Raw genomic sequence first — 8,790 nt, 5'->3', positions numbered from 1 at the left:
AGGGGCTGCCTGTATTAGGCCACATCTAGCTTATACAGTGTTGGTATCAGAATTAGAAAACTTACCCTCTCATGAGAGGTCAGGAGAAGAGGGCCAGATAAGCTGGGCTGGATCTGGGTCTTGCTTATAGCCTCCAGCTGGTGCTTTGATTACAGCTAACCTTCCTTAGCACACCCGCCTCATGGGTCAATCTTCCTGGGTTTGTAACCTTCCGCTGTTCCTGTAAAGGACCCAAACTCTTCATTGCATTTCATTCTGTGGCAGCATGGCCATCCCCCAGCCCCAAGTTTTGCATCCTCGTTTGCATAAATTTGCATCTTTCCTGCCGCCAATCACCCACCACTCCTTGTGCTGCTGAATTTACTCTTCTGAACCACCCCTCTTGTTTACTCAAGAGTGAAGTACTTTTTAAGTGCAGAACTTAAATTCTCTCTGTATGTAAGTTTCGAGAAAATGGACTTTCTACAATAGCCTTTGTCTGTCTCCCTTCAGGAGTTAACTGAAAACTCCTAAAAAATGAAAAGATCCAATGAACAGAGCTAAATGCGTACGAAGCCTCCCAGTCATCCCCTTCAGTACTGTATAGTCCCAGGTTCCAATAGACTTTAGCTGTCTTATTAGCTTCCTAAGAGTATTGTTATGGCTAGTTTTGCTTGTCAGCTTGAGTAGATGTAGAATACCTGTGTTTGATGGCTAATCTTGGTGTCAATTTGCCTAGAATTAGCTAAGACACAAGCTGTTGGGCACTGTATGGGCTTTTCTGGATTAGCATATTTGAACCAGAAAGCCCCACCCTGAAAATGGGCAGCACCTTCTTGTGGCAGCCCCTTCTTGTGGCAGCCCATATAAAAGGACATGGAAAAAGAAAGATTTGCCTTTTGCCTGCCTGCTTTCACTCTTGTTGGTAAGTTGTTTATTCTGTTGCCGTGTCATTCTATCATTGGTATTAGAACCTACTTCTTCAGGCTTCCAGTGAAGCAGTTCTCCAGGAATCCTCTAGGCCTTCAGTATCAGCTTGGGACTGCTCAGGGGCCAATGATACTTTCTCTGTTATTGTTGCAATTTTAGCATATTTGCTGCCAAAGTGAGCATGGGTGTTAGTTTTTAGATTACTATTTAAAGAATGAAGACAGCTCTCTGTTGGTACAGGCTTAGAGAAGACAGTGGAGGATGTTCAATAAGCAAGATATCTCTCCAGGTGGATCACCTGATCTGGTTCACTGACAAGATGGACCCATGGTCTTAGAAGATGAACTATGCACGATGAGTGCTCATGTCTACAGAAAACAAGCCGTGTGTAGGTCAGACACTGTAGGTGGGGGAGCATTGGGGAGTGGCACTTCATGCCCTTTCCTGGTTGTACTTTGTGATTCTTGATTCCCACACTGGGATTTACATGGTTTCTGCATTTAACAGATGATTCATTCACTGAGTTATAGCCATGGCCTATTTTCTTAGTTATCCTTGGTCACAGTTATTAATGCTCCACCATCCAATGTTACTGGAACAGCTGAGTGGTACCTTTCTTTTCCATTTTAATTAATTAATTAATTATAACTTTCATTGATTCCTTGTGGATTTCACATCATGCATCCCGATCCCACCCATCTCCCTGTTTTCTCACAATGGCTCTCCACCCATGCAACATCCCCCTAAACAAAACAAAATTTAAAAGAAAAACCAACCAACCAACCAAACAACAACAACAAAAAAAGAAGAATCTCATCGTGGAAGCTGCAGTGTGGCTATTGAGTCACACAGTTAACCCCCATTCCATGCATCTTTACGTGCAAGTGTTCACCACCATGAGGCACTGTCAAGGTCTCCAGCCTCAGCCACACCATTGATAATAGGCTCTCTCTCTGAGGCTCCTCCTGGACATCCCACCACTGTCCTGTGTCATGGAGATCCCACAGCCCTGGATCTGCACGTTTGTCCCCTTCAAGTGCTCCAACAGTTAATAGATGTGGTGGATGCTAGGGTGGCCCAAATCACAGCTCTGGTTCTGGGCCTGGGTGGCAGCTGGGCTGGCCACCCATCCAGCTCTTCCTCCATCATCACCACCAGGGCACTCAAGCTCTCTAGCACTGCCTACCAGCTCACCCATAGCAGCCTGGAGCAAAGGGTGGGGCAAGTCCTCCTGTTCTCAGGTCCCCAGATCCAGGTCGCCTACACTTACACCATTAGAACCAGCTCTATTGATTTGCCCAGGCAAGGTTCAGGGCCCTCTTTCCCAAGCTGTAGGGGGCATATGAGGAGCAGGGTTATGGTCAGCCCTCCTGCTCTCACATCCTCAGGTGGTCTGGGCCTCAGACAACAGGGTCAGCTCTAGTGTGCTGCACAGGCAGGGTGCAGGGACTGTTCTCCTGTGTGCTGCTGCTGGTGAGGGGTAGGGCTAGTTCTCTCACTCTTGTGGCCCCAGAGTCAGCTCTCTGGCCTGCCTCAGATAGCAAGTAGATGGGAGAAGGTGTCTTTCCCTCACCCATGCTACCACATGGTAGATGATGCTGGGCAGGGTCAGTTCTGCTGCTCTCACACCCTCAGAGTTGGCTCCCCTTCATCCAGACAATAGGGTCAGCTCTAGTATGCTGCCCAGGTGAGTTGCATGCCTGTGGTGAAGGGTGGGCCATCTTCCTGGTGGCGTGCTGGGTGAGGGTGGATGGGTTTCCCCTGAGGGACCGGGCCAGTTCTACTGCTGCTATATCTAGCTAGAGGCAAAGCCAGCTATCCCAGGGTCAGGAAAGGGTAGGACTGACTTAGCACAGCTCTCAGATTTCCACATGCCTGGGTATTATGACCCCCTGTGCTAACACTGGCCATGGACATCATCATAGAACCTAGCAGCAGGAGGACTATGAACCCAGACATGACCCTAGGCAGTAGTCCCAGCCTGGACATCTCCATGGCCCCAAGTGTCAGTACAAGCTACCCAGATCATTATGGCTCTGGCAGCAGCATGGCCCTTGGACACTGAGATGGTCTCAGGTGGCTGACCAGATCCCAATCATCAACACAATCCTCAGTGGTAATAGGAGTCATGGACATCTACTCACACCCTGGATCCCATAAAGCCATGGTCCCAGACATGGAACTTGGCAGCAGTGTGGCTGAGACAACACCATGGACCCAAGTGACAGCACAGGCCACTCCGATCAGCATGACTCTTGGACACCCATTAAGCCACAGGTTGTGTGGATCAGATTCCAGGCATCTGTGTGGTCTCTGGCAGCAGCATGGACCACAAACATCAATACATACTCTGACTGTGGTAGGTCCATGGACCCAGACATGATCCTAGACAACAGCCTGGGCTCCAATGTCACAATAGTCCCAGATGGCAGCACAGACCAGCCCTATCAGCATGACCCCAGGGGCAGTGTGGCCCTTGGACACCAACATGGCCCCAGGTGAGAGCCCAGACCCCATTGGCATGGCCTTTCATGGTATCAGGAGCTATGGACATCAACTCAGTCCCTGGCTGTGGTAGGGCCATGAACCTAGACATGGCCTTCTGCAGGAGCCCTGGCCCAGATGACACCATGAACCCAGGTGACAGTGCTGGCCACTAAATTTGGCATGGTTCTGCAGGTGGCACAGCCATTGGATACCAACATGGTCACAGGTTGAGGCCTAGACACTGGGCATCTGTGTGGACTTTGGTGGCAACATAGGCCACCAGACATCAACACAAACCCCTGCTGTAGGACCATGGACCCAGACATGGTCCTCAGCAGCTGCCCAGGCCTGAATGTCACCATGGCCGAGGTGACAGTGTAGGAAACTCAGAAAGGAATGACTCCCGTAGTAGTTTGGCTCTCAGGCACCATCATAGGCCCCTGGTGGTGGCCTAGACCACAGACCTCTGCATGGCCCTCAGTGTCTACAGAAGCCACAGATAATACAGACCTCTCCACTGCTTCAGAGCCTTGGACCAAGACTCGGATTTTGACAATAAACTAGGCCAGGACATCACCTTGGACTCGTTTGACAAACAGGCTAGTCACATCAACCTGTTGTTCCTTACCACCCTTACCTCCTCAGTTCTGCTTCTCTCCCCAGCCCATGAATCATTTCCCCCCTCTCTCTTCCATTTCCTCACCCTATATCTGTTCACCATAATGGTCCCTTAATGCTAGGTGGGCTTCTGGTTGAGTTCTACCGGCTTTAGCCGAAAGGCATGGTGTAGAGATGTTGCTTTTAAAGCAAGGGCATGGTATGATGGTGATTGGCAAAGGTGCCAGGCGCGCTCCTGGCTGGTTGTGTCTACCCCAGACCACGGTGTCGGGGGGGAGCCCTCTGGGTCCTCTGCCACTCAGGCCTGGAAAGTGCTGGGAGTCTCCTGGTTGGTTGTGTTGTGTCCCCAACCCCCTGACCCCCACCCCCACCCCAAGACCAGGGAGTCTGGGATGAGTATTACCTTTCTGAAGGTCCCTCCCCTACCTCCTATAATGTTATGAGCCAAAGGTGTGTGTGGCAGAAGTGTTTGGTGGATTAGTGGGTTAGTGTAGTTTTTTCTGCTGCGATCCACTGGTATAGAAATGGTCTCCTTCACTCAGGATTTCTTATGACAAGTAGAGAGGAATCAAAATTACATTTTAGGCACTTTGATGGGATGGACACTGCTTATGAGAGCCTCATTAAGACAGAGAATATTTCAGCCTATTTCAGCCATAAGCAGAGGCCACCTACTGAATGAGCCAACAAGGCATTGGAACCTTCATGAACACGTCTGTCATGTTTTCACAGCCTTCCTACCTGCTTTTTTTTTTTTTTTTTTTTTTTTGCAAATCCTCTGTCTGAACTTGCTGGATCACGAATCTGTTCTCCTAGTCCTACCTGCCATTTTCAGTTAACAGTTCAACAGATGGTGCTTGAGTATCCTGCAGTCTATGTATGATGTTAGGTGTTGAACATAGAGTCAGATCTGCATGGAGAACCCTTAGGAGTTTGCCTTTGTGGGTAAGTCAGCCTGGTATGGAGGCTGAGGCATTTTGGGTAATGACTTTATTTTCAGATACTTTCACTTAGTTCAGAGTCCAGTTTTCTCATGAAGGCTTCTCAGGCTGTGCTGGATAGCTGTTGTTGTTGTATTTTTTTTTCTCCATTTAATACAAACTAGGGTTCTCTGGGAAGAGGCAGCCTCAGTGAGAAAACTCCTCCATCAGACTGGCCTATGGGCAAGCCTGGGGGGCATTTTCTTGATGGATGATTGATGTGAGAAGGCTCACTGTGGGTGTTGCCACCTCTGGGCAGGTTATCCTAGGTTGTATAAGGAAGCAGGATGAGCAAGCCATTAAAGCAAATCAGTAATCAGTGTTCCTCCATGGTCCTTGCTGTAATTCCTTCCTCCGGGTTCCTGCCCTGAGTTTCTGCCTTGACCTCTCTTGATGATGGACTATAACCTGACCTTCCCCAAGTTGTTTTTGGAATAATTTATCACAGCAATAGAAAACAAACTAGGGCATAGGTTTACCTCCTCTGTGTCTATGCCATTTCCCAGCACCCGAACCTGGCCCGTCATTCACCTTGGGGAAGATAGCGAAGATCAACGAGACATCTGGTTGCTCTCTGATCTATCGTCTTCACTCTTTAACCTTGGTTTAGTGATCTCACCCTGTGTCCCCTCAAGTATAAAGGAGAGCAATGCCCGGACCTCACAGATCTACTCTGGGTACTGAGATAAGGATTCAAGTCATCTTAGCCAGATCTCTTTGAATAAGTCATTGACTACTCACTTCTTATATCTAGTTTTTAAAATACTATGGGGCTGGTCTGTTCCCTTTATGTTTTCATCTGCCTTTAAGGTGCTAAGTTTCTGGCATATTGTCATTTGATGATTATGAGATAGTTATTTTATACAAATGTTTTAATTTTTAGGCAACATTGGGAAGTTCTTGGGCGCTATAATTTTGGCATCCCCCCACTGGGCTTGTGGTGTCTGTATTATTCATTTATCCATGTGTCTGTCTTCATTCCACTAATGAAACAGAGAATGTAGACCCTGCTACATGTCTGGAGAGAGTCCTCACAGTTAAGAGCATTTATTGTCCTTGTAAAGGGCCCAGGTTCCATTCCCAGCATCCACAGAGTGGTTCACAACCATCCTAACTCTAGTTCCATTGGATCCAATAATCACCATCTAATGTCTGCAGGCACAAAGCATGCACATGGTACACAAACACACAAGCAGGAAAAATACACATAAGATAAAATGAATAAATCTTAAAATAATCCTGCTGACCTCATGTCTTCAGTATTGGGTACAAAGGGGTGTTTAGTAGACTTGTGGAGTAGCTGGGGACTCCTGCTCTTCTTTCTGTTGCTTCTGGCTTTGTTTACAGACTGTATCTAAAATTATTTGTGTTCAGAATTAAGCTTCTAAGTAGACTTTCAATGAGAGTGAATAGTTCCTCAGCTACCTGGGTGACAGCCTTGTGTCATTTAATAAGTTCTTGAGTGTGTACTCATGAACCGTTTGTGATGAGTGCTTGAATTTCAAGCCTTACCTCTTTATTATAATCTGATATGCACTCCCACTGTGCTTTGGCTCCAAGTATAAAAAAATCACGTTTTTGAAAGCCAAATTTTCCCACAAGGGACACTACTCCTCTTGTTAGTGAGAAGTTTGTATACAGTTGAACTTTCCTGAAAAAAAGTTCAGTTTGATGGATGTCAGTTCTTCTGTGCTTTGGAAATTCATTATTGATTCATAGTAAACAGGACAGGCAGCAAGGGCTCAGTTATTAGAAACACCCCCAAGGCTGAACAAGTTGAATTTTCAGAAAATGGCGTTTGTTTGGACAGTGCTCAGAGAACAGAAGTGAACTCTGACAGTAAACACATCTTCAGTTATTATCTCCCCAGACAGTAAATATGACTAAGGTCTTAGAGCATTTCCTTGTTTGAATCAGATAGTAAAAGCATGGCCTCTGTAAATGGCTCTTAGGCCCTGTTAACAGCTCAGTTAGTTAGTTAGTTATTTAGTTACAACCTCTCCTAGCACCTGATTTGCTGCAATCCAAGTTGGTCCTCAACCAAGGATTGTCTGAAGACTTTCATAAGAACAATATCTCTAACATATTAGGAGGGGTAGATACCTCACATCAGCTTGGGCTTTTTATTATTTGCTTTTTAAAAAGTTCTTTTTAAATTAAATGTTTTCATTTATTTATTTGGGGGAGGGAGTTACACATTTGCCAGGACATGTGTAGAGGTCAGAAAGCAACTTGGAAGAGTCTGTTCTTTCCTCCCACCATGCAGGTTTGGAGCTCCAAGTCAGCTCATCAGAGTTGGCAGCAAGCTCCTTTACCAGCTGAACCATTGTGGCAACCCCCCTCCACACACACCGTTTTTTTTTTTGTTTTTTTTTGTTTTTTTTTTTCCAAAATGGAACAAAGGCTTGATAAGTAACTAACCACAGGTTGTATCCCTAAATGGACTTTAGAGAACTCAGTTTGTGTCCAGGACATTCTGAATTCTTCAGTTTTTAAGTAGCTATAGCTGATAGCTTAAATGGCTATTTTTTGTGTGTGTGTGTGTGTGTTTGTGTATGTGTACACACGCATATGTGTGCTTTTGTTACACACAATCTCTAGGCTCACCTGGGTTCTTAATGTACACAGTCTGACTCAGGGATTCAGTATTTGGAATTCCTGGCTCCTCAGAAAAGTGAGGCCTATTGATAAGGTAAAAGAAAGAAAATGCAGCTGCAGCCCATCTCCCAATCACTCCCTGCCTTCCCAGGATGGAGAAGGTTGGCACTTAGGCAGTCTGTACCTCATGGGCCATGACCTTCCTGCTCTGAGATCCCATGTTCTGGGTCTTCTGTTGACTTCAGAAGAAAACTGTTTAGTTAAGTTGGGTCTTAGATCATCATTTGAGTGTCCAGGATAGACATCAAAGTGTCCTTGCCCTTTGCCCTAGACTTGGCTCGTTGCTGGTTGTGTTTTTGACCTCCTTCCTCTTGCTTACATCCTGTCTTGCTTCGGAGGGAGCCTGCTCTGTATGAAGTCAGTTCTCTCAGGCTGTGAGTTTGGGAGGATCTTTTAGTGTATCTCATTTGCTCATATCTAGTAAGTAGAATAGAGTATGACTCTGGTCGCTGTACACTAAGCATCATACTGAGCTATATCTAATCCTTGGGGTTGCTGCAGAAGCAGCAGCAGCAATACTATACGTTAACACTGATTTGTGAAGATACACACACACACACACACACACACACACACACACACACACACGTATCATACATGCACAGCATATGTATGCTGCATATTATGGCTAAATGAAGTTGTTAACCCACAGAGCTGTTAGAGGACTTTTATTGCGTAGGAGACTCTTGTCCCTTCAGCTCTGTACGTCTGGAACTCTTATTTTGCCTCTTGCTGTAGTAAGTCTGGAGCAGGACTGACTAAGTCTGTCTGGCAGGCTTCTCTTACTGCTCCTGTCCTTTGGATACAAAGATCTGTAGGATTCTCATGCTCAAAACATCCTAGAGGGGATCGAAGTGCACTTGGTCAGCACTCCTGGGCTTGGGTGGTGGTGTTAACACAGTTTTCTCAGGCTCATGCTTTCTTGCTCCTCCTGTGAGAATGTCCTCGAACACTGTGGTTCCACCTTGCAGATGCACTAACCAGGGCAGACGAGAGTTCTAGAGCTTTCAGCAGCCACAGAGAGTTTGACGAGTACCTGGATCCACACAACAGAGGTGGTGCAATTTCACTGTGTATTCAAAATGTTTATGAACTCATCATCATCATCATCATCAGCAGCAGCAGCAGCAGCAGCAGC

Source organism: Cricetulus griseus, chromosome 3 (assembly GCF_003668045.3).
Source record: "Cricetulus griseus strain 17A/GY chromosome 3, alternate assembly CriGri-PICRH-1.0, whole genome shotgun sequence".
In the NCBI taxonomy this organism is placed as follows: Eukaryota; Metazoa; Chordata; class Mammalia; order Rodentia; family Cricetidae; genus Cricetulus; species Cricetulus griseus.
This window is presented reverse-complemented; position numbering follows the sequence as displayed.